The following is a 23410-nucleotide window of genomic DNA, read 5'->3' on the forward strand; positions in this document are numbered from 1 at the left end:
GCTGAAATTAGAGGTTGAGGGCTCCGAGATACTGTGAGGTGGATTTTAAGGTAGCTTTAGAGTTCCAGTGGCTTGTTGGGTCCCTAGGGGTTATGTCAGTGGAGGGTTTCCAGTCCTTCTACACTCCCTTCCCAGCCTTCCAGTGTCTGAGATTTTGGGGAACTAACGAGAGGCAATACTGACACAGAGTTATTGCATGCTAATTTTCTATGTGCAGGACTTTTGTTTTAAATGCTCATGGGAATGTATTCATTCATGTATCCATTCAGCAAACATTTATCCAGTGCCTGTTGTGTGTCAAACATTGTGCCAGGCACTGGAGATTCAAAGATAAATAAAAAGCATTCTTTACCTTCATGTTCTTCACAGTTGAGATGAGACAGGCAAGAAAAAAGATCAACTAAATTACAACATGACATGTACGGTAACAGATTTGAACAAAGCATAGAGGACAGAGGGTCTTTTTTTTTTTTCCTAGTGCAATTAAGGATAGCTTCCTAGAAGAGGTGACATTTGACTCACAAAGGAGGCATGTTAGCTCCTTGAGAGCAGAGGCCCTTGTTTGTCTTGTTTTCTATTCTAGCGCCTCAGACAGGGCCTGCCTCATAGTAGGTGCTCAGTAAACATGTGTGAATGAATGAGTAGGAAGGAAGGGGTGTTGCAGGAAGGAAGGGGTGTTGCAGGAAGGAAGGGATTCCAGGCATAGGAAACAATACATATAAAGGCCCAGAGTTGCTTCCTGTGTCACAGGAAAGCTTCTCAACTCTTACCTGGAGTCATTCCGTTGTTATTATCAGGGGAAGATATTTTTTTCATATTTCTCCCTTGGCAAACCAAGGAATGCTCTGTCATTTCTGGCCCGTTGATAAGACAGCTGCAGTTGCCTGCGAATCCTTGATAGGGGGCTTGTGAGATAGAGAATTGTGTTCTCTGTGCTGTCCCAAGGAGGGCTCACACGGTCAAAGACAGACACACGGAGCACTGATGAGAGTGAGCCGACATTAAATACAGGAAGTGAGATAGCAGGCATCCCACCTGCGGCCAGAAGATGATTTTTAGCGGCTCATGGGGTGCTTGCTGTCCCCACGGATTCCACAGCAGAACTGATGAAATGTGATACTGTCCTTCTACCTTTCTCTTTTCTGTTCTCTTCCCCGTTTCCAAGTCTTTCCCCCCGACCCACTCCATCCAGGTTTGCCTCTTTTCCAGAGTACTCAAAGCTCCGAATCAACCCCTTGTATTGATACATTTCAAAATGCCCGTTTCATCAGAGGAGGTCATATCGCCGAGGAAATCAGGAAGAAATCAGTTCCGTTTAGGAGGTTCACACTGAAGTGCGAATGGCTCATAGACTCAACTGGGCTGGGGGAGGGCAGGCATTTTTTAAAGGGCCTTGTTACCCTTACTCTAAATGGTGGGGTGTTTTTGAGCAGGCCCAGTGTTTTTGAGCGGGTGGCCTTTCCCGTGTTCCTTACCCAGTTTTTGGCCTCCTTTCCGCTCCACACCCCACCATCCCCCCGAGAACTGGGGTTATCAGTGTCTTGCTACCCTACTTGCTGGACCCCCAGGGTAAGTCTTCCTCCAGGGTGCTTGGATGCAGCAGTTAAATCTGAAGGCCTGGGGAGGATTCCTCCTCTTCTGGGTATGGTCCTCTCTGTTTACTCAGCTCTTTCCCAGGGAAAGAGCTACCAGCTAAATAGGGCATGGCTTGCATGTCCGTCAGCATGTGCTGTGTCAAGGGACGCAGACCTGTTGCGAACCTGAGATCCTGAAGGGGAGGGTTGGGGGGATCTCTCCGTTGGCTGTGCTTCCTTAACAGTAGCTGTTGGAGCAAATGCCAGAGGAGGAAGGGTGGGATGAGTCTGGTCCTGGGCCTGTGGCTCTGTGGAAAGGGAATAGACGGGAGGTTAGAGAGGACTGGCCTGTTGGGCAGAAACAGTTCAAGCCGTGTCCTATGGGCAGGTGTTTAGGTGGGTAGAAGAGCGAGAAGCGGGATTATCTGGAGGAGAAAGGAGGCATGAGCCCATTCTAATTCCATCCGGGTGCCTCCAGTCTCCCTGTCTCCATCGCAGTGTGTATTTTGCCTGTGAATAGAATCGCCTTTGCCAGTCGACCAGCTGTGTTTGCAGAAAGACTGTGTGCTCAGGCTGTTGCTAGCAAAGAGACATTTCATTCAGGTGCTGATTAAATAAGGCGCAGAGCCAGGTTGCACATTAGGCCCTTAACTACGGCTCTGGGAGCCCCTGGGTAAACACTTATTAGATGTTCTGGGCAGAGTATTAGCAGAGGCTGCTGGACATGAGGTGCTTTCTTCAGAAATCAAGTTAGGGGAAATTGGCCAGGAGAGAAAGGGTCTAGAAAGGGTCTTGCTCCTCTTTTCCTAGACTCGTCAGGTCCGAGCTGCTGGCAAATACATGGAAGGGCTAGACAGATTTCCTCATTGGCATTTACTTGTGAAGTTCTCACTGGGACCCAGTAGGTTTGGATTGGGACACAGCAAGGAGACTGGCTAAGTTAAGTAGGGCACTAGTAATGCCTCCTTTTCCTAATGCAAATTCAGCTTAGTGGATTGAGCTTTTGGACCATATTTCCTGGGTATGTATTTGAGCTCCATCGTCCTGTGACCTTAGGCATGTTACTTACCTGCTATCAACTTCAGTTTCACTCATCTGTAAAACGGGAGTAAAAATAGTACCTACCTAATAGAGCTGTTGCAAGGATTAAATGAAATAATTTAAATCAAGCATTTAGCAGAAGTTCTGGCTCATTGTCAGCACTCAATAAATGTTAGCAGTTTTTCATAGCACACTTGGCCATCTGTAACCGTGGGTTCTACTTCTGCAGATTCAACCAACTACAGATTGAAAATATTTAGGAAAAAAAAATCCAGAAAGTTTGAAAACACAAAACTTGAATTTGCTGTGCACTGGCAACTATTTACATAGCATTTACATTGTATTAGGTATTATAAGTCATCTAGAGATGATTTAAAGTGTGTAGGAGCATGTGCGAGGTTACATGCAAATACTACACCATTTTATACGAGGGACTTGAACATTCACAGATTTTGGTATCCGTGGTGGGTCCTGGAACCAATCCCCTGCGGATAGCAAGAGACTATTGTAGTAGTAGCAGTACAATATATTTCAAGGCATACTGGGTAGAAGCTGGCTCTAGGGTGGTAAAGGCCTGGGTTCAAATCCTACCACTAACTGTGTAGCCCTGGGCAAGTCACTTAACCTCTCCAACCCCTAGTTCCCACATTTGTAAAATGGAATAATAATTATACCTACCCTGCAGAGCTGTTGTAAGAATTAAATGAGAAAAAATGAGACAATACTAATAAAGCACTTAAGATAGTAGACAGTCAATAAATTTTTTCCCGTGATGTGATGCGTGATGATGATCGCGAGCTTCGTTATCCTTATTATGGCTGCTGCTGCTGCTGTGAGCTTGGATGCCTGATGCTGGGATAAGATGATAGAGATTAGATACAGGAAGGCAGCTTTAAGAGTCTCACCCCCCCCCAAAAAAAAAATCTCACCCAAGAGCAGCTTCCCTGGCATCTTTGTTTCATGTGGTAGGCAAAAATATTGGTTCCATGAAGGTGGCACCCACATAATCTCTGCAGGGCAGGGTGGCTCAACTGTTGGAGGCCTAAGGACAGTTTTGTGGGGAATTTGGATGTTACTGTAAATCACGCAGCCCTTTCTGAAGCATTTGGAGGATGGCTGTCATTGGTAGGAAGCTTGGCTTTCCAGGGACCTCTGGGCTTAATTACTGCTGCTCTTCATCAATGGGCTGGCTCTCTGGTGCCAGCTATCTTGAGATTGGTAGCCTAGGAAACCAACGAGTACATGACAGAAGTAGGAAAGGAGTGGTTTGGGTGTGGGCAGAGACAGGTGCGTGGATTTACTTTTTCCTTTTTCATTAATTTATTTTGACCGAGGGGAGTGCAACTTGCTCAAGTGCCGCCTGTTCTCAGGGTTAAGAAATTATTGCAGGAGAAAGGGCTGCTCCCAGAGCTCCTAGGAGAAAGACAGGCTAAAAGTAGACCAGTGCTTTGCGTGACCTGTCAGCAAATGGACCAAAAAAAAAAAAAAAAAAAAGACAATTCAGTATCTCCCGGATATGGGAAACCTCTCTCAGTTTTGAAGAACAGCTACTCTTTCAGAACTGGAACCTCAGCCACGAGTCACTAAAGGGAGGTCCCCTTTAATTAAGTGTAGCCTTCCAGGGCCAAGGCCTGGGTCATGTGATTTCACAGCCTTGGGGTTGGAGCGCCCTATCCCACCCAGCAAGGCCATTGGAAGACCCCCAGGCATGTTCCCAAGCATTGTGGGTAAATAGGCAGTTCCTTAGGTTAAGGTCATGTTTTAATAATGTAATAATCCTGGTTCCCTGGTTGGAGCTGGCTTGGAGGGCATTCCTAAAACAAAGAGCAACCCTGAGAAATTAGGGGAGACTGTACCAAAGGGTCTCCTTCATATCACCACTTGTTCCTTGTCGCTTTGCATTTGTCAAGAGTTTCCTTTTTTAAGTCCCAGGCACTTGAGCGTGTGCGCCTGCCTGTTGCTGTGCTTTATTCCCTGCGCCCTGCAGGAATGTTGCTCGGGGTCATGTGCATAAGTGCCTTATTATCTTCAGCACTTTTACACTTGGCCCCTTGGGCTGCCGCTGCTACCGGCTGCTGCTTCAGGTGGGCCTTTCTCCCCATTTCCCGGGCCCCCAGTCGCAGGAGGACTCTCAGGGCCCCCTGAGGAAAGGGCGCCCGGTTTTACCTTTGGATTTCCATTCCCCTCGTGGCCCCGCACCGGACTTTACAGTTCAGCTCTCCTCAGCATAGCCCTGCAAGCTAGCACCAAGCCAAGGTCATGTTTCCCTGTTTGCTGGTGGGGTTTCTGGCCAGTGAGCAAAGAGAAACAGATTGACTCCCCCAGCCCTGTGGCTGTCCTTCCCGGGGCGGGGCTGTCGGCGGGGAGGGGTGCTGTCTTGGCCCTGGGAAGTCAGGGGTGACCTTTAGGCCGAGGCTGCTTTCGCTTCCTGGGGAAGAATGCAAAGCCCGCCGGGTCACAGGGTCTCCTGCCTGGCTGAACGGTGTTTGGCCATACCTCACAGTCAGGGCTGTGTTTGCTCAGATGGACACACGTGGAAACCAGGCTGGGATCATCTTCCCAAGTTTCTTACTCCCCGCTTTGGGTCTGAACTGAAAAACAATTTGCAAAGTACACTGTGGTCCACACCTGTTGCTGTTTTTTTTTTTAATTCCCCTTTCCACGGCCGGTTTGCAGCAAACTGAGGATTAAGCCTGGCTCCTCCCACTTACATTTTCTCTTTAGTTTCCCTTGGGGTTGGGTTCTCACTTTCCAGTCATAACTGTCCATCGACATTAAGGACAGTTGGTGCCGCTGCTCATTTAGGGTCCTCCCTCACCCAGACCTTTTAAACACCATAAACCTGGAATAGGGTCAGATGGACAAAAAGGAGTTAAATTTAAGAGAAAGAGCTCATTATAATTTTTGGTTATCTCTGTACACTTTGAAAGTTAGGAGTAGTAGTGATAATAATACTTGTAACATTTTGAGCATGTATTATGCTCCAGGCACTGTGCTTAAGTGTATTGCCTATATATTACCTAATTTGCAGCCTTCCACGAAAAGGTCATTTTTGTTTTATCTAATCCTTCTTTCTCTCGGTTCTAGCTGATTTCTCCTTTGGTCGCCTTATAGATACTGGAGAAAATATTCGAGCAATACTTTCCTGGGTTGAAATGGCAGAGTGATGCCAGGTCGGAGCTGAAAAAAAACCTCAGAGATCATCTCCTCCCTCATTTTTCCAGATGAGCAAACTGAGACCCAGAGAGGTGAAGTGAGTTGCCCAAAGTCGCACAGCTCAGTAGAAGCAGAGGTAGATCTCCTGACTCCCGGTTCATTGTCTCTCTCTAGTACCATACATGGCCTCCTTCCACCCCTAACTATTCCAGCATAAAGGGAGATGGACTTTTGTTCTTGCCCACTAGTAGAGAAACAGAAATCATGTGTTTTTTGAGCATCATTGTCTTACAGCCTTGAAAGTGAGGATCTCACGGCTGCAGGCCACCTCTCTGCCTGACTGCTATAGCAACTGCTTTTCAATGTGTTTTTCTGCCCTTGCTCCCTCTCTTCCACAGAGGAGCCAGGCTGTAGTGCCACCATTGCTTGCTGCTTGTCCTGGGCAGGTAGTCCAGGGAGTTGTGTACGCTCAGTTAGCCTGTATGTCAAGCCAGTGTGATCTGTTGCGAGATAACTGGTTGTTTGGAAATGAGACCCATTCACTTGGGACTATAACTGAGGTCACCATTTCTTTCCTCTAAATAGAGACCTGCATCCTATCCTAGTGAACAGTTGTATGAGGCTGCACGGCAAGGGAGCAAAATCAGAAACTTTGTCTGGCAGAAGTGAGTGACAAAGGTCAAAGAGGGAAGAGGTCAAAATAATCTGCTAACCCAGTGGAAGAGGTCAGTTCATCTCGGTAAACAATGTAGAGTAATAGAAAGAGCACAGGATTAAGTATTAGACAGACGTGGGCCTTGGATGTAGGTTTCTGGTTGACAGAACCTAGTAGTTTTGGCTAGTCAGGTAGCCTCTCTGTGCCTGATCTTCTTATATGATACAAAGTGTGGTAGTTAAGAGTTCAGGCTCTGAAGTCAGACTGGCCAGGTTCAAATCTTGGCTCCGCTGCTTTCTAGCTGTGTCATTTTGGGTAAGTTACTTGACATCTCTGGGCCTGTTTTCCTTCTCTGTAAAATGGGGATAATAGTATCTACTTTGTGGTTTTCTTGTAAGAATTCAGTACATGGCTACACGTAAAGTATTTAGATCAGTGTCTGGTGTATAGCAAGCGTAGAGTAAATATGATAAATATGAGTTATGGCTGTTGTATCTGTAAGATAGGGATGATCTTTGCCCTTCATACCTCACAGTCAAGTAAAATAAGATATGTTGAACGTGTCTTGTAACTAGAAAGCACTATCTAAATAGGAAAAATCATCTTTTGGGGGCATGAACATTCAAAGGATTATTAGCCCATTGGTTTTAGGATCAGATATTGGTGGATATTTCTTTGGCGATCTGGCCAAAGGAAGAATAGTAGGTTTATGTGTGGGGTTATATAAATGCTGGGGCCATCAAGCAATGTATGTCCTGCTTTTTCCCTCCTAGTGTACTTAAGAGTGCTTAAAAGCCAAGTAAAGTGGTTGGAGGATTTGGAGTGAAAAGCAAGGATTATGATACTTTTCCCTCATGGCCCCTATCTTAGTTAATGGCACTGCGGTCCATCAGTGACCCAGGTTAAGTCCCTTGAAACCTTGACACATTTCCATTCCTCTCTTCCATCATCATAGTCTCTGAGTCATTTTGATTCTGTCTTCCATGATTTCTCCCATCTGTCTCTTCCTTTTCTTCTTTGATTTCTCTGCCCTAATTCGTCTGGTTGTTTATCATCACCATCACCACCACCATCTGGCTTATTAACAGCAGCTTCCTGACTGATCTTCCCTTCTCTAGGGGTCTTTCTGCTCTGTCCATCCCTTACACTGCTGCCAGAAATGATACAAGGAAAATTCACGTTGGGTCCTGCCATTCCCTTGCTCAAAAGCCTTCAATAGCTCCCTATTGCCTTCGGCAAGGATAGTAGATATAGCTAGACAAATACACCTTACGGTGCCCCAGGCCAACCGTGCTAATCAAAACGTGAGCATGCTTTCCCAACTTGTGTCTCCATGTCAGTTCAGAATTGCCTTTAGCATAGTATTTTAGGCAGCAACTATTACTCAGTCAGAGAGTGGCAGATAGATAAACCCTTTAGGGAAAGCCGGAACTCCTTATGATAGGATTCAGGATCTTCTATGACCTTGGTTTCAACCTTCTTCCCAGCTTTGTCCTCTAGTATTTTTTTTATAAATTTATTTACTTATTTATTTTTGGCTGCATTGGGTCTTCATTGCTGTGCGCGGGCTTTCTCTAGTTGCGACGAGCGGGGGCTACTCCGTTGTGGTGTGCGGGCTTCTCATTGCGGTGGCTTCTCTTTGTTGCGGAGCACGGGCTCTAGGCGCGTGGGTTTCAGTAGTTGTGGCGCGCAGGCTCAGTAGTTGTGGCGCACAGGGTCCAGAGAGTAGGCTCAGTAGTTGTGGTGCACAGGCTTAGTTGTTCCGCGGCATGTGGGATCTTCCCGGACCAGGGCTCGAACCCGTGTCCCCTGCATTGGCAGGCAGATTCTTAACCACTGCGCTGCCAGGGAAGTCCCTGTCCTCTAGTATTGATACAGTCTTTCATATGTGCTCTGATCCAGCCACATGTACCATGAACTTCCATGCTTCTTTGACTCTGAGTTTATACTTTGTTCATGTTGTACCCTCAGCCAGAAATACTTTCTTTTCTCTTCCTGTTGAGATGCCAGTCATCATTCAAGGCTCAGCCTAAACATTCCCTCTTGTGAAGCTTTTTTCAAGCCTTCATGCCAGATTTAGCCATTCTTGTCTACTTTAGCATTTTATTCTGCCTTATATTACATAATTGTTTATGTCTCTCCCCCACTCCTTAGTTTGCGTGTTCCCTGAATGCAAGATCTGTGTTTTATTGATTTTTTTTTTCTATCCTGCACAGCATCTAGTACATACTAGACTCCTAATTTTTAAAGAAAATTTAATCGAGTCTAGTCCATTCCCTTTGTTTTCCGGATGAGGAAACGGAGGCTTAGAGGAAGAGGTCAGGTGTTCATTCGGGGATCTGTTGAGTCTCAGATGTTTGAGACGTTGAGGCTGGAGTGAACAGCAGGCAGTTGAGATGTGGTTGGGCTAGCAACGTGATTTAGAGAAGATGGAGGGGCAGAAGATGCAAACATCATGGAAGCCAGGGGAGAGAAAGAAGAAAAGGATTCTGTGAAATGCCTACTTTTGTGGGCAGAAGAAAAGACTCAGTGAAGCAAAAGTGGAAAGACACCCAAGAGAGGAAGGAGTTTCATGAAGCAGGTCCTCTATTGTCATGTGAGGCAAAGAGGTTGAGACCAAGGAGGACTTGAGAAAAGGCACTTGGAATTGGTGAGTACAGGCTGGTCCTGTGGGCAGCCGTCCACCCATTTCTAAATAGTTACCTTAGAAATGTTTGTGTGTGAAGAGTTGTGTGCACGGACGTTATGGCATCAGAGAAGACTGGGAAACAGCCTGCCGGTGGCAGAATGGTAAATCCAGCCAGTGGAGTATTGTACAGCCTTTATAAGGGAGGCTGATCTCTGTGTTCCCTTTGAAAGATATTCACAGTATATTGTTAAAATTAAAAAAAAAAAAAGACAGGGCTTCCCTGGTGGCGCAGTGGTTGAGAATCCGCCTGCCGATGCGGGGGACGCGGGTTCGTGCCCCGGTCCGGGAAGATCGCACATGCCGCGGAGCGGCTGGGCCTGTGAGCCGTGGCTGCTGAGCCTGTGCGTCTGGAGCCTGTGCTCCGCAATGGGAGTGGCCATAGCAGTGAGAGGCCCGTGTACCGGTTAAAAAAGAAAAAAAAAAAAAAAAGACAAACTGCAGAACAGTATGTATGATAGGAACCCATTTCCTAAGAAAACAAACCACAAGCCCTTGTATATGTGCATGTTTCTGAGCACGTTGTAAAAGCCTAGAAGAATGTGTACCAGTAGTGTTTACTCCTGAGTGATTAGGGAGAGGGGGGGACACCCTCACTTTATACTTAACACATTTCTGTATTGTTTGAATTTGGTGTGAGTACAAATTTCTTGAGTAATTAAGAAGAAATATTTTTGTAAAGAAAGAAAGGAGATGGTTGGCAGCCTGGGAGAGCAGTTAGTAGAAGAGAGTCAGCGGATGAAGGAAGCCAACTCACGAGAGAAGATCTGGCAACTGAGAAAGCATCATGTGTTTGGGAGGCTGTGCCCACAGGGGCCTTGCTGCCTGTGTGGCTGGCGGGAAAGGAGCAGGGGACACAGAGAGACGCTAGAGTGAGGCAGCAACCCCATGGCCAGGAGGTTCAGCTGAAAGGGGAGGGATCAAGTAGAAGAGTAGCAAGGTGGCCTAGAGGCAGGCGGAGGCTGATTAAGAAGGAATTAGAAAAGCAAACCAAAGTGAGCGTGTGTATATAAGGGGGGCAAGGGAGAGGATGGGGTCGTGGGAGAGACTGGCGGGGGTCCCAGCTGCAGTGGGAGCTGAGCACACTCATAGCTGTAAGGAAACATCCGCATGAGGCAAAGAGTAGCGCAGTTGAGAAGGGACAAATTAAATATCAACTTGAGGAGTAGAGAAGCTTCCCCCAAAAGGATGAGATCTCAGGCCAGTTAAGCCTCCAGTAGAGTGCTTGGGGCAGAGGCTGGACTAGCTAATTACCTTCTCTGACTGACCGAGGGTTAAGAAAGCCCCTCTTTAAGTTTTGGTGGCCAAAAATGTTTTGGCAGTGGCAGAGTCATCTTAATGGCTCAGAGAATAGTCTGGTGAGTGACCAAAATGGGATTTCTGTGGCTTTGCAGGCCTCCGAGTTGAGTTATCTGCTGGACCTGTCACTAAGCTTGGGACTAAAGGTGGAGATGGAGAAGGCGGAGGCCAGGAGTCCTCAACCCTGGCTGCACCTATAGTCATTAAGCAAGCATTTAAAAATACCAATACCGGGCTTCCCTGGTGGCACAGTGGTTGAGAGTCCACCTGCCGATGCGGGGGACGCGGGTTCGTGCCCCGGTCTGGGAGGATCCCGTGTGCCGCGGGGCGGCTGGGCCCGTGGGCCATGGCCGCTGGGCCTGCGCGTCCGGAGCCTGTGCGTCTGGATCCTGTGCTCCGCGACGGGAGAGGCCACGGCAGTGAGAGGCCCGCGTACAGCAAAGAAATAAAAAAAAATAAAAAAATAAAAATACCAATACCTGTTCCCCTCACCCCATTCTTATCTAATTGTATGGGCTGGGGGCCTGGACACCAGCAATTTTTCAGGCTCCTCAAGTGATTTTAGTATGCAACTAGGATTAGAAGCCACAAGTGTAGAAGATGGGATTAAATCTGTTCTGAGCCTAGGCTGGCCCTCGGAAGCTTGTGTGTTTGCGTGTGTGTGTGTGTGTGTGTGTGTGTATTTAACACTATTTCAATACACGTATTTTGTCCTGTGTATCCCCAAAGCCTGTGGGTGCATCGCTAGTAAAGCACTCGTCCCACCGTGTGCTAGTTAGTTGCTAGCCTATCAGGGAGATCTAAGATGTAAAATTCAGGAGTTACTCAATAATAGTAACTGTGCTTACTGGGCCCCGCACTGGGTCAGGTTAACTGACTCACCCTGACTCATAAAGCTTATAGGACGAGTGCCAGCACTAGGCCCAGGCCTGCCCCTTTTGCAGTACAGAGCAGAGTGCCTGGCACCTACGTGTTCAATCATTGTCACGTGAAGTGACAAGAAGCTTTGTTTTCTTGTGCAATGCTGCTTTTTATTAAAAGCCCAGGAATGGTAAAATCTGACATCTTTGAAAAGCCTGGTGGGAGAGAGGCTTGCGAACTGCCTGGCATGTGAAAAGCTTATGATATGCCAGGCACTGTGCGGTGAATCTGTATCACTCAGCATCTATTATGCAATTACTCTGAGCCGAGCATCATACTTGGGACTGTGAGATACACAAGGAATATCAGATATGGTTTCTGCTCCCCAGGGAGCTTATTATCAAGGCTCATTTATGGTCTAATTACTGCATTTTTTTTATTTTTATTTTTTTTGCAGTACGCGGGCCTCTCACTGTTGTGGCCTCTCCCGTTGCGGAGCACAGGAGCTCCGGACGCACAGGCTCAGCGGCCATGGCTCACGGGCCCAGCCGCTCCGCGGCATGTGGGATCTTCCCGGACCGGGGCATGAACCCGTGTCCCCTGCATCGGCAGGCGGACTCTCAACCACTGCGCCACCAGGGAAGCCCCTAATTACTACATTTTTATGTGGAGAACTTACAACAGGAAAATGATAGAGGTCAGAGGGCCTTTGAAGATCCTGTAGTTCAAACCCTTCATTTTGCAGTGAGGGAAAGAAGCCCAGAGCGGGAAGCTACTTGCCCAAGGTCACACCACTTGGGATGGGGCAGAGCCAGGGCTGGCGTGCCGGGCTGTCTCTCTTTGAGGTCCTGTTACAGCGTTCTGTTGATCAGCTGAACGACGAGTGAACCTAATGGCCCATGTTAAAACTTTAACTAGAATTCCACTTTGTGCTTTATGCTCCCAGCTTCCTTATGGTTGAGGGAGGGGAGTTGCATTTTAGTCTTTCTTAAAACCTTGCCTGGAGAGGGCCAGCACTGGTTACCACTGGAATTATAGCTCAGGCCCAAGAGGCCTTAAAGATGGCACATTTTCCCTTTACTTAAACAGCCACTGACTCTAAGCCCTCTGTGTCTAATTATGGTACTTTTTCTACTCTTTCTAAGGGGCTTTCCCAAGCTTAGTAGGTTTATGCCTCAGTCACTCCTTTGTGTGTGTGTGTGTGTGTGTGTGTGTGTGTGTGTGTGAAGCTTACCTTAGAGGAAGGAGGTGTTATGTACGGTCCTGAGAATTAGTGCCGTGGGGCGGCTTCCTAGTGGTGACAGCATCAGGCTGTTTCTTTTAGCCCTGTTCCCTGCCAGTTTCCAAGTCCAAAATTCAGTTCCAAGTCTGGGGCTTTCTATGGAGAGTCAGGTGTAATTCAAGGTAGAGATTCTGGGTTGCTCTTCCCCGAGCCCCTTCCCCACACAGACAGGATTTAGGGAGCTGACAGCTCTGCCTTCCGCTGTGCCAGGTTGTGGTAATAGTCACAACTGATATTGATTGAGCGCCCTGTGGGATCAATGCTACTATTGGCATTTCTGTTTTACAGGTGAAGATAGTAAGATTCAGAGAGGTTAGGTAACATGCCCAAGGTCATACAGCTAGAAAGTGGCCAAGCTAGGTCTGGACAGCTAGGTCTGCCTGACTCCAAGGCTGGTCTTGTTAACTATTAGGCTAGTAGAGTTTGCCATTTAAAGAGATTACCAATGACATTCTTCATATCGATGAAGAGCTATCTGCCAATTTTCTGCAAGCCCATTTAAAGAACTAGTCAGGTGGGAAGAGCCCCATGTAGTCGAGTTCTGTTCCACTGTGGGGCGGACCGTTTTGGGAGACCTGCCAGTCACCAGCACTGCAGGGTCAGGTAAGTCACTTCCCATCTCTGGGATTCACTTTCCACATCTGTAAATGAGAGTTGGACCAGATGATGTGTAAGATCCCTCCCAGCTCATACGTTTAGTGACACTTGGGTTCATTTCTCACTTCCTGGCAGAATGGAAGTCAAGGAATTGGATGAGGGATAGAATGCATCAGAACTGTAGAAGTGGGGAGAATCTCATAGTGCTCCCAGGAGCTTCCTGGATGGGTCAGTTAACCTCAGATGGCTTTATCATGCTTAGGCAGTTACACCTTTGTTCTGGTTTTCCTCAGGAATTTATAAAGAAATAGTTTCTTTTTTTTTTTTTTGCGGTACGCGGGCCTCTCACTGCCGTGACCTCTCCCGTCGCGGAGCACAGGCTCCGGACGCGCAGGCTCAGCGGCCACGGCTCACGGGCCCAGCCGCTCCGCGGCATGTGCGATCTTCCCGGACCGGGGCACGAACCCGCGTTCCCTGCATCGGCAGGCGGACTCTCAACCACTGCGCCACCAGGGAAGCCTGAAATAGTTTCTTTTCAGTTAGCTCCTTCCCCACATCAAAAATTACCAGCTTTCTTAAAGTGGCTGTTATTTAATTTCAGCCCTTTGTAGTCGCTGAAAGTATTTCTAAAGATCAAGTAAAGACTGAAAGGGTATCAGGGCACCTAAATCTGGGGTGCTCGTATTCTATTGGTCTGGGTTAGAATTACTAGAATTTGTGTTCTGTTTTGCAAGAGGGCTTTGGGAGACGGTGGTTTCTAGAAGAGAAGCAATCTAAACAGCAGGTTGTACGTGCAACTTTTATCTCCCTTCAGAGTTTAAGAGCAGGTAGATCCATAACTAGGTCTAGTGTTGTTGACCTTGCATTTATCTGTTTCGTCATCAAAAATCGTCTCGTATTCAAGAACACTTAAGGTTAATAATCTATAAAACCTATGTGATGCTGCAGTTAGAATGGTAACTTTGATCTTAAAAAGTATTTTTATGTTATCCTTGGGGTGTGTGGGCACGTGTGTTCTTGAACCTGGGGGCTCTTATTTTGGATCGTACGGGTATATCAATCAGCTTGCATCAGGCAGGGCTGTGAGGGGCTGCCCCCAAAGCCAGGCTCTGGTCTCCTCTTCTGCCCATTAAGATTAGGTTCTGCCATTAGGAGGAACAAAATTATTTACTTGGGGACAGGAAGGGGAAGCCCTGACAGGTGGGCTGTGACGGCACTGGTGCTTGTGCATAGTGTGCACAAATGTTAGCCTTGTGCTCACTGGTTCCAGGACAAAGCCCTTGGGATATTCATCACTTGTGGGCCATCAGGTCAGTTAGCCTGGCAGTGTTGTCATACAGAAGGAATTAGGGGCTTCCCTGGTGGCACAGTGGTTAAGAATCTGCCTGCCAGTTCAGGGGACACAGGTTCGAGCCTTGGTTCAGGAAGATCCCACATGCTACAGAGCAACGAAGCCCGTGTACCACAACTACAGAGCCCACATGCCACAACTACTGAAGCCCGTGCACCTAGAGCCCGTGCTCTGCAGCAAGAGAAGCCACTGCAGTGAGAAGCCCGCACACTGCAATGAAGAGCAGCCCCCGCTCGCTACAACTAGCGAAAGCCCGCACACAGCAACGAAGACTCAACGCAGCCAAAAAAAAAATAAATGAATTTTAAAAAGATCTATTAAAAAAAACTACAGTAAGATACAGTGTCACTCATTAGAGTGAATAAAATCAAAAAGACTTACCAAAAAAAAAGATACTATTAAGTAAAAAAAAAAAAAAGGAGTTAAAAACCGGGTGGCATCAAAACCCAAGCTGCAGGCACATCGTATTCTTCAGCTACCAACCCAGTTTTACCTTATTCATGATCACCTGGGTCTGCGTATGTTCATAGGAGTGTATGTTCCGGCCATGAATATCTTGGTTTTCAGAGAAAGAATTGGTAAAATGAGGCCACACAGGGGCAGTATTACTGTTTTTTTTTTAAAGAGTTACAAACATTATTTTTAAAATTAATTAATTAATTAATTTTGGGGCTGTGTTGGGTCTTTGTTGCTGTGTGCAGGCTTTCTCTAGTTGCAGCGAGCGGGGGCTACTCTTCGTTGCGGTGCGTGGACTTTTCATTGCGGTGGCTTCTCTTGTTGTGGAGCACGGGCTCTAGGTTGTGGGCTTCAGTAGTTGTGGCACGCAGGCTCAGTAGTTGTAGCACACGGGCTTAGTTGCTCCACGGCATGTGAGATCTTCTCAGACCAGGGCTTGAACCCGTGTCCCCTGCATTGGCAGGTGGATTCTTAACCACTGTGCCACCAGGGAAGTCCCTTTCTGTGGGTTTTTTAAAAATATTGCTCAGTCATGCCACAGAGTGGCAGCAGCATTTTATCTGCTGCCACTTTATATAAACACTAACTTGGGTACCCTAATGTTTTGCTGATTTTTCAGTCTTCTCTTCACATAATGATTATTTGCATTCCCATTGGAATTGTGGTCTCTGGTGTCAGAAGGAGAATTGAAATCCACAGTTTCATATACATAGTACCCACTTCCCTCCTTTATTTCTTTCTCTACTAGCTTGGTGCAGGGCTTTGCAGACAGATCTGGGTTTGAAGCTAATTTCTGTCACTCATGAGCTCTGTGCTTTAAGTAAGTCACCTAATCACTGTCTCATTTGTAAAATGGGGCTAAGAATTCTATCTCATCAGGTTTTGGAAAGAATTTAAATGAGTTAATATTGGTGAAGCCCCGAGAAGAGTACATGGAACATAATAGGTGCTCACAAAATATTAGTTACTGTCTATCCCCTTCCCCCCAAGAAGTGGAGCCAGTAACAAATAACAACCTTTCTTCGAATACCTCCAGAAGCTCTCCTGGCATTAGTCTGCCCTAAGGGGATGGGGTTTGCCTTGTCTTTTGATGATGAAGAGTAACCAACCAGAACTCTGGATTTCAACCTCACAGGAAGCTTGAAGTTGTTGACTTTTGCTGTCAGTTAAAAGAGTTGGGAAGATAGGGGTGGAAATCTCCAGAGAAAAAGTGTGTGCTTTTGCTAATTGAGCTGTAGACAGCAGGGTGTATGAGTAATGAGCTGTATGTTGCGTGTGGGAGTTCAGTGCCCAGCCTAAGGGATAACATGGGTGAGTTTCATTGGCTCCTATGACAGGTGGCTCCCTGATTTTTTTACCCTTGAGATGTCTTGGAGTCCAATAGTTTGAACCTTGGGGCCCTTGATAACAGGCCTGTTAACTACTTCTTCACAGTGATAATAACAGCTTGCATTTATTTAGCTCTTACTTTGTTCCAGGCAGCGGTCTAAGTGCTTTACGTGTGTTAACTCATTTAATCCTCACAAGAAGTCTAAAAGGTAGGGCACAAAACAGCTAAATACTGAGAGCTTGCCAAAGTCTCACAGCTGGTGGTGGAACTGCTTTTAGAAACTAGGCAGTCTGACACCAGAACCAGGGCCTTCACCAACTCCCTTGTAAAGTCTCTAGTGTTTTTTTTTTTTTTTTTTCTTTCTCTTTGGTAACTTACACGTTGTAATTGTTAGTTGCTGGTGTCCAGAAATGCAATTGATTTTTGCTCATTTTTTTTGTACCCAGCAACATTGCTGAATGCTTTTAAATTAATTATAATTAATTTATCTGAGGATTCTTTTGGGTTCTCTATGTTGGTAATCATAATCTACAACGAATGAGACTTTTGTCTCTTCCTTTGCATTTTATTTTTAATATCATTTTCTTTCTTTTTTTTTCTTGAATTATGTCTTGAACTATTCATTCTGTTCTGTTGTTTTAGTTTTCTTTTTTTTTTTAAACATCTTTATTGGAGTATAATTGCTTTACAATGGTGCGTTAGTTTCTGCTTTATAACAAAGTGAATCAGTTATACACATACATATGTTCCCATATCTCTTCCCTCTTGCGTCTCCCTCCCTCCCACCCTCCCTATCCCACCCCTCATTTTCTTGCCTTACCGTTCTGGTTAAGACCACTAGTATAATGCTCAATAGAAGTGGCAATAGTGGGTACTCTTGTCTTTTCCCCTGTCTTAAAGGATATGCTTTCAGTGTTTCACGGGTAAGTATGGTGTTTGGTGTAAATTATTTTGGCATCTTTTATCAGACAATAGAAATTCCCTTCTATCCTGAGTTTGCTGAGTTGTTTTTTTTGTTTGTTTGTTTTTTTCCGGTACGCGGGCCTGTCACTGTTGTGGCCTCTCCCGTTGCGGAGCACAGGCTCCGGGCGCGCAGGCTCAGCGGCCATGGCTCACGGGGCCCAGCCGCTCCGCGGCATGTGGGACCTTCCCGGACCGGGGCACGAACCCGTGTTCCCTGCATCGGCAGGCGGACTCTCAACCACTGCGCCACCAGGGAAGCCCTGCTGAGTTGTTTTTTGTTAATCATGAATGGATGTTGCTTTTTATCAAAGGCTTTTTCTTCGTCTATTGAGATGATTATATTGCTTTTGTTCTTTAATCTTTCACTGTGGTAAATTATGTTGATTTTCTAATATTAAACCAACTTTGCATTCCTGAAATCGGATGACCTCCACCATGATGCATTATCTTTCTTGTTCCTGGATATGGTTTGCTAGTATTTGATTTTTACAACTATGTTCATGAATGAATATGGCTCTGGTTTTCCTCTCTCATACTGTCCCTGTCAGGTTTTGGTATTTATGCTAGCTTCATAAACTGGGTTGGGTAGTGCTTCCTCTTCTTTCTAAACTCTGGAATAGTTTTCATGAGATTGGAGTTATTTGTTTCTTGAATGCTTGCTAGAACTTGCCAGTAAAACTATCAGGGCTTTGGTGTCTTCCTGTGGAAAGATTTTGGACTACTGATTCAGTTTCTTTCATGATGATAGGAATTTTCAAGTATTCTGTGTCTTCTTTAATTAGTGTTGGTAGTTTGTTTTTCTAAGAATGTGACCATTTTGCCTAAACTTTCATATTTATTGGTTAAAAATTGTTAATAGCCTCTTAACTATAAAAACTGCAGATATTAAAAAGATAATCCCCTTTTCATTCATAACATTACTTATTTTTGAAAAATCAATCTCAACAGAAATTTATAAGTTTTATTTACTATCTCTTGTAGGAAGCAATTTGGGCTTTGTCCTCTCTATAGTGTGTTAGTCTTCTGTTTTGTTAATTTATGCTAATTTAAAAAATTGTTTTTTAAACCAATTTAAAATACTTTATTTTTTTATTTCTTATTTTTTTTGCGGTACGCGGGCCTCTCACTGTTGTGGCCTCTCCCGTTGCGGAGCACAGGCTCCGGACGCACAGGCTCAGCGGCCATGGCTCACGGGCCCAGCCGCTCCGCAGTATGTGGGATCTTCCCGGATCGGGGCACGAACCCAGGTCCCCTGCATCGGCAGGCAGACTCTCAACCACTGCGCCACCGGGGAAGCCCTCTTTCAGTTTCATCTCTTGTTCTTTTTCTAACTTAAGTCGGATGCTTAGCTCATTTATTTTCAGACTTTATTTGACTATCTATAAGCATTAAAGGCTAATAATTTTGAGCTACCTACTGCTTTAGCTAGATCCCACAGGTTTTGGTATGTAGTATTTTGTTGTGTTGTTCAGTTCCAAGTATGTTATAATTTCCATTGTGATTTCTTAACCCATGGGATGTTTCGAAGGATTTAAAAAAATTTTTCTAAACATTTCTAAAGTTATTTTGTCGCTGATTTCTAACTTAATAACATTGTGATCAGGGAGTGTGGTCTCCGTGGTCTGGTTCTTTGCAATTTGATGAGACTTGCTTTGTGGCCCAGCATGAGGCCAGTGTCCATTAGGTCAACCTTTTTAATTTTGCTCCTCTTTGACAGCCTTACCCGATTTTTCATCTGCTTACTCTATCAATTGTTGGGAGAGTTTTCAAAATTGACCACCACAAAGGTGGATTTATCTAGTTCTTCTTTTAGTTCTGTCACCTTCTACTTTATATATTTTGAAGCTATGTTATTAGGGGTAGTAAGTTACTTTTTACATTTCTTTGTTAGGTCCATTGACCAAATGTTCAATATAGGCGTTCCCATTGCAACTTAGCCTGTAGATTAGTAAGGGTGACTTGGTGAAAGCAGAACCATCCCTCTAGGTGGGCTGGGTAAATTGGATTTTGAGCTCCAGGGAAGAAAGACATTTAAAATCAGAATTGCACCTTCCCAGTTATAGAATTAAATTCTTAAAGCAACTTGACTTTGCCAAACAAAATTAACACCCTCATATCCTCAAGTGCCAGAGGCTTTTTGTCATCATTAAAACAGTTTTGAAAGCTGTATTCCTTTTGGGTTGGGCGAGAGGTTGGGAAGGAGAGCTTTATTTCTCTTGGGCCTTATAGACATTGCTATTGGTTGGTTAGACAGTTTTCAGACCCTTAGGCATTCTGCTGCTTATTGCCTAGCGTTTTCTGTGGGACCTGGTTCAAATCCCGTTAACCTCTCTGCCTTTTAGTTTCAGTGGTAATTATGTGGGTAGTACTCATTCCCCTTCCACTTGACAGAGGTGAGGTGTGCAGAAATTGAGATAATAGTTGTACAGGGATTCTAAATAATTAATCAGCTCCTCCGCTCACTCTGCAGAAGGAAAATCAAGTCTGTGGGAGACAAGCGCTCACGAGGACCAAGCAACAGAAATGATGGCAATGACTACACCTTTTATTAGATTTTCGAATAGAATCAGCCCACATGAAGCTGGAAGTCATACAGAGAGACAAATTACATTTGGTCACATTTGGGTGGGAATAGAACTTTTCAGCTCCAGCTCTTGAGCCGGTGTGGTTCTGTGAAATCTCATTTTCAGGCTCTGTTAGGGCAGCCCCGTATTCCGATCGTATTTCTGAAATAAGCACTCTGAGCTGGTCCTCTTCACTCATGCCTCCTTCCCTCCCAGAGAGTTTCAAAGAAGGGGGAGCAGGTGAGCCAGTTAGGACCAACTTTCATTATTATTATCTTTTGATTATAGAAGTAACATATGATCATAAATAAAAAACCTTAAAAACATAGGAATGGATAAAGAAAAAGGGACATTTCCTGGGAATCCATCTCCTCAACCCCATTTTTTTCTTTTTAAAGTCTTTGGCTAATGTCAAAGAATCCCTCCTCCCCGCCCTCTGGTCCTTTCCTTCCAATTTGCTTTTATTACCGAAGTTTAGTGCAAAAGAAATTTCAACCTAATTGCGGGGGCGGGGGTAAGGGGGGGCTCTAGCTTCTACGGAATATGGCTGTATGAAATAAAGGCCAGGGCTTATGAACTGGATTTGGAAACACCAGTTATTCATCCTTATTTAAAATGGATCAACTGTAAGGCAGGGAATAAGATTTTAGGTACCCACATCCTGATCTAGCTGTGTTTATGTGTCTTAGGGGATGGGTGGACAAGAGGTACAGTCCAAATTAGACCATTTCTGCGAAACTGCTTTGTAAACTAACATGCTCTACAAATATGAGATTAGCATGAATGTTGTTGCTGACTCTGGGAGGGGCAGTCTTGTGTGTTTATCTAAACAGTTAGTATCTGTCAGTGGGCCATTGCACAAGCAACTAGCAAAATGGTATCCTGTGCCTCAGTTGTTCCTTCTATTTGCAATTCCAAAGCTGATTTAATCGCCCTCAGCAGCTTAATATATACCTCATCAATAGGGTAGAGAAGCAGAACTTGGCCTTAGAGGAGAAAGATCAGAACAAGTGTAACTTACTACTGATGTGGACAGTTAAATAACCCACTCGACGTAGGGAGTTGAAGAAGCATATAAGAAAGCGTCACCTGGTACTGCCTCAAATACAGTAAAGTGGGTGACAGCACTCTATAAACCGTAAAGCTGGGTAATAATACAAAGGATTGTTGTCATCATGACTGGGGAGATTGGCTGTCACCCAGCGACTGTGATATGCTTCCAGGCAATTCCACAGGGGTCTTATCAGCCCCTTTCCTGTATAGGCGCTAGAAAGTGCCACAGCAATACAGGTTCCTGATGACTGTAAAAGCCAGGCAGCTAAATTTAATAAGACATTTGTCAAGAAGATGGCAGATAATGACCAATTCTTGGTAGACAGATAGTTGTCTGCAGAAATAAAGCCTGCATTGAACTATTTTGGAGTGGGAAGAAGCATTGCTATGACAACAAATTACTTATATTTGATTTAGAATAAGGAGAGCAGTGCAGCTTAATGGTTCAGAAAGCTCGTGAGAACAATTGTTGGCACCGGGTATATGTTAAAATGTGAAATGTTAAGTATGGTCTGTTAAATAATTGATCACCTCAGTGCATTCTGTATCCAGTCTCTCTCGTGAACCAATAAAATACAACATAATTCAAATTTTAAAAAACTGCTAGCAGAGTTACATGCAAATTGTTCTGTTTTATAAAGTGCCCCAAATGAAATTCCCAACTTTAATTTGCTGAAATCCAAAAATTATCATGTGTTTAAAAGGGAAAAAAAACAACAACAAAACAACCAAAACCCAGAGACTGTGTTTACTGTATTTACTGTGTTTTTACCGCATCCAGACCTGAAATTATGGTAGTTTGGAGTTTCTCATTCTGTAGATGATTAATCTTCTTTGTGATTGGTTGTGTGCTTATTTGCAAGGAAACTAGTCTTCAGACCATTACCATCCTTTCACTGTGTTCATTCCTGAGAGAACGTGTAAACAGTGGTTTGTATGAACTGGTTATTTGCAGTACATCTGGGGAAGTAGGCCTGAGGCAGGTGGTGAGGGCACAGAGAACCTGGAGAAAGCCTGTAGACAGGAGGCTTTCTCTTAGAGAAACAGGTCTTTCCTCTTTCTAAAGATAAAGTCAGGTGGACCATATTCCCTGGAGATAGGATTTAGGGCCTTGGCCACATTCTAAGGGTGGGTAGATCTAGGGACTTCTTACGGGCTCTTGAGACAGAAGCTTCTAATACTTTTTATTCTTTCCTTTTGTGCCTTTCCCTCCCCCTCCTCCCCCCCCCCACTTTACCCAATGTCATCTCCCTGTGTCCTTCTAGAAAAGAAAAGAAAAGTAAGAGACAGGAAAAAGCTTGGAAGATGGAGGACTGACTTCATGAATACAGAATTACCACCCTGAACTTTCAAACTGTCTCTCCAGGCAAAAGTCACAAATTTGCATATGGCTTCCGCTTTTCTGTCTCGGAAAAAATTTGATTGGTCATTACTACAGGGAAGAGACCATCTCATAGGGTTTATTCAGAGGAGGCATTTTGAAAACAATGACAAGCCACACCTTAAGTTAACTTTCCCCTTTAAATGAGGAGTGGCCCAGAGTCACAGCTGCTGATGAATCACAGACTTTGCCTGGCATACAGTTTAAATTCCATCCTCTTAAATGATCTGGTGTTCTGTGTTTTACTGGTGGGCGTCATGTCAGATCATGTCCTGTCCTCCTCAGAAACTTCTAGTGCTCCCAGTAACTTGTAGAATAAAATCTGAAGTTGTTAGCCTGTTCCTCTGGCCTTTCACAATGTGGAAATAGACATTTTAGGAAAAGATTGCAAACGTAATACCTACTCATTTTAGAAAATTTTGAAGATACAAGGGTTGGCAACCTTTTTATGTAAAGGGCCAGATAGTAAATAATTTTGTCTTTGTCACTACTACTCAACTCTGTCATTGTAGCACAGAATCAGCCACAGACATGACAATACAGAAATAAACATGTGTGTTTGTGTTCCAGTAAAACTATATACAAGTCAGTCAGTGGGTCAGATTTGGTTTGTGGGCCGTAGTTTGCTGAGCCCTGGTATGGAGAATAAAAATCACCCATAATCTTGTTACCAGAGTGTTAACATTTTTGCTTACCTTTCCTCTTTCTACTTATATTGGTTTTTTAAAATTAAATTAAATTAATTAATTAATTTATTAATTTATTTTTTTTTGCGGTACGCGGGCCTCTCACCTTTGTGGCCTCTCCCGCTGCAGAGCACAGGCTCCGGACGCGCAGGCTCAGCAGCCATGGCCCACGGGCCCAGCCGCTTCGCGGCATGTGGGATCCTCCCGGACCGGGGCATGAACCCGTGTCCCCTGCATTGGCAGGCGGACTCTCAACCACTGCGCCACCAGGGAAGCCCTTAATTTATTTTTTATACAGCAGGTTCTTATTATCTATTTCATACACTGTAGTGTATATATGTCAATCCCAATCTCCCAGTTCAACCCACCCCGCCTTCCCCCCTTGGTATCCATATGTTTGTTCTGTATGTCTGTGTCTCTGTTTTGCTTTGCAGATACGTTCATCTGTATCATTTTTCTAGATCCCACATATAAG

At 45.0% G+C, this 23410-nt stretch overlaps 1 protein-coding gene across 11 annotated transcripts in view; it reads left to right on the forward strand.

The window, feature by feature from the left end:
* TMEM164 (transmembrane protein 164) overlaps positions 1 to 23410 on the forward strand; it is a 153546-nt gene that overhangs the window by 8366 nt on the left and 121770 nt on the right. For 3 of the 11 annotated variants that reach the window (XM_029240461.1, XM_029240465.1, XM_029240469.1), the window contains exon 1: positions 8151 to 9076. The exons of the other annotated variants lie outside the window; for them this stretch is intronic. The gene's annotated coding sequence lies outside the window, so the exon portion shown is untranslated. Of the gene's footprint in view, positions 1 to 8150; positions 9077 to 23410 lie in introns of those variants that run through there. 11 annotated transcript variants of the gene reach the window in all.

Source organism: Monodon monoceros, unplaced genomic scaffold (genome assembly GCF_005190385.1).
Source record: "Monodon monoceros isolate NGI ecotype Baffin Bay Population unplaced genomic scaffold, NGI_Narwhal_1 Super_Scaffold_22, whole genome shotgun sequence".
NCBI lineage: Eukaryota > Metazoa > Chordata > Mammalia > Artiodactyla > Monodontidae > Monodon > Monodon monoceros.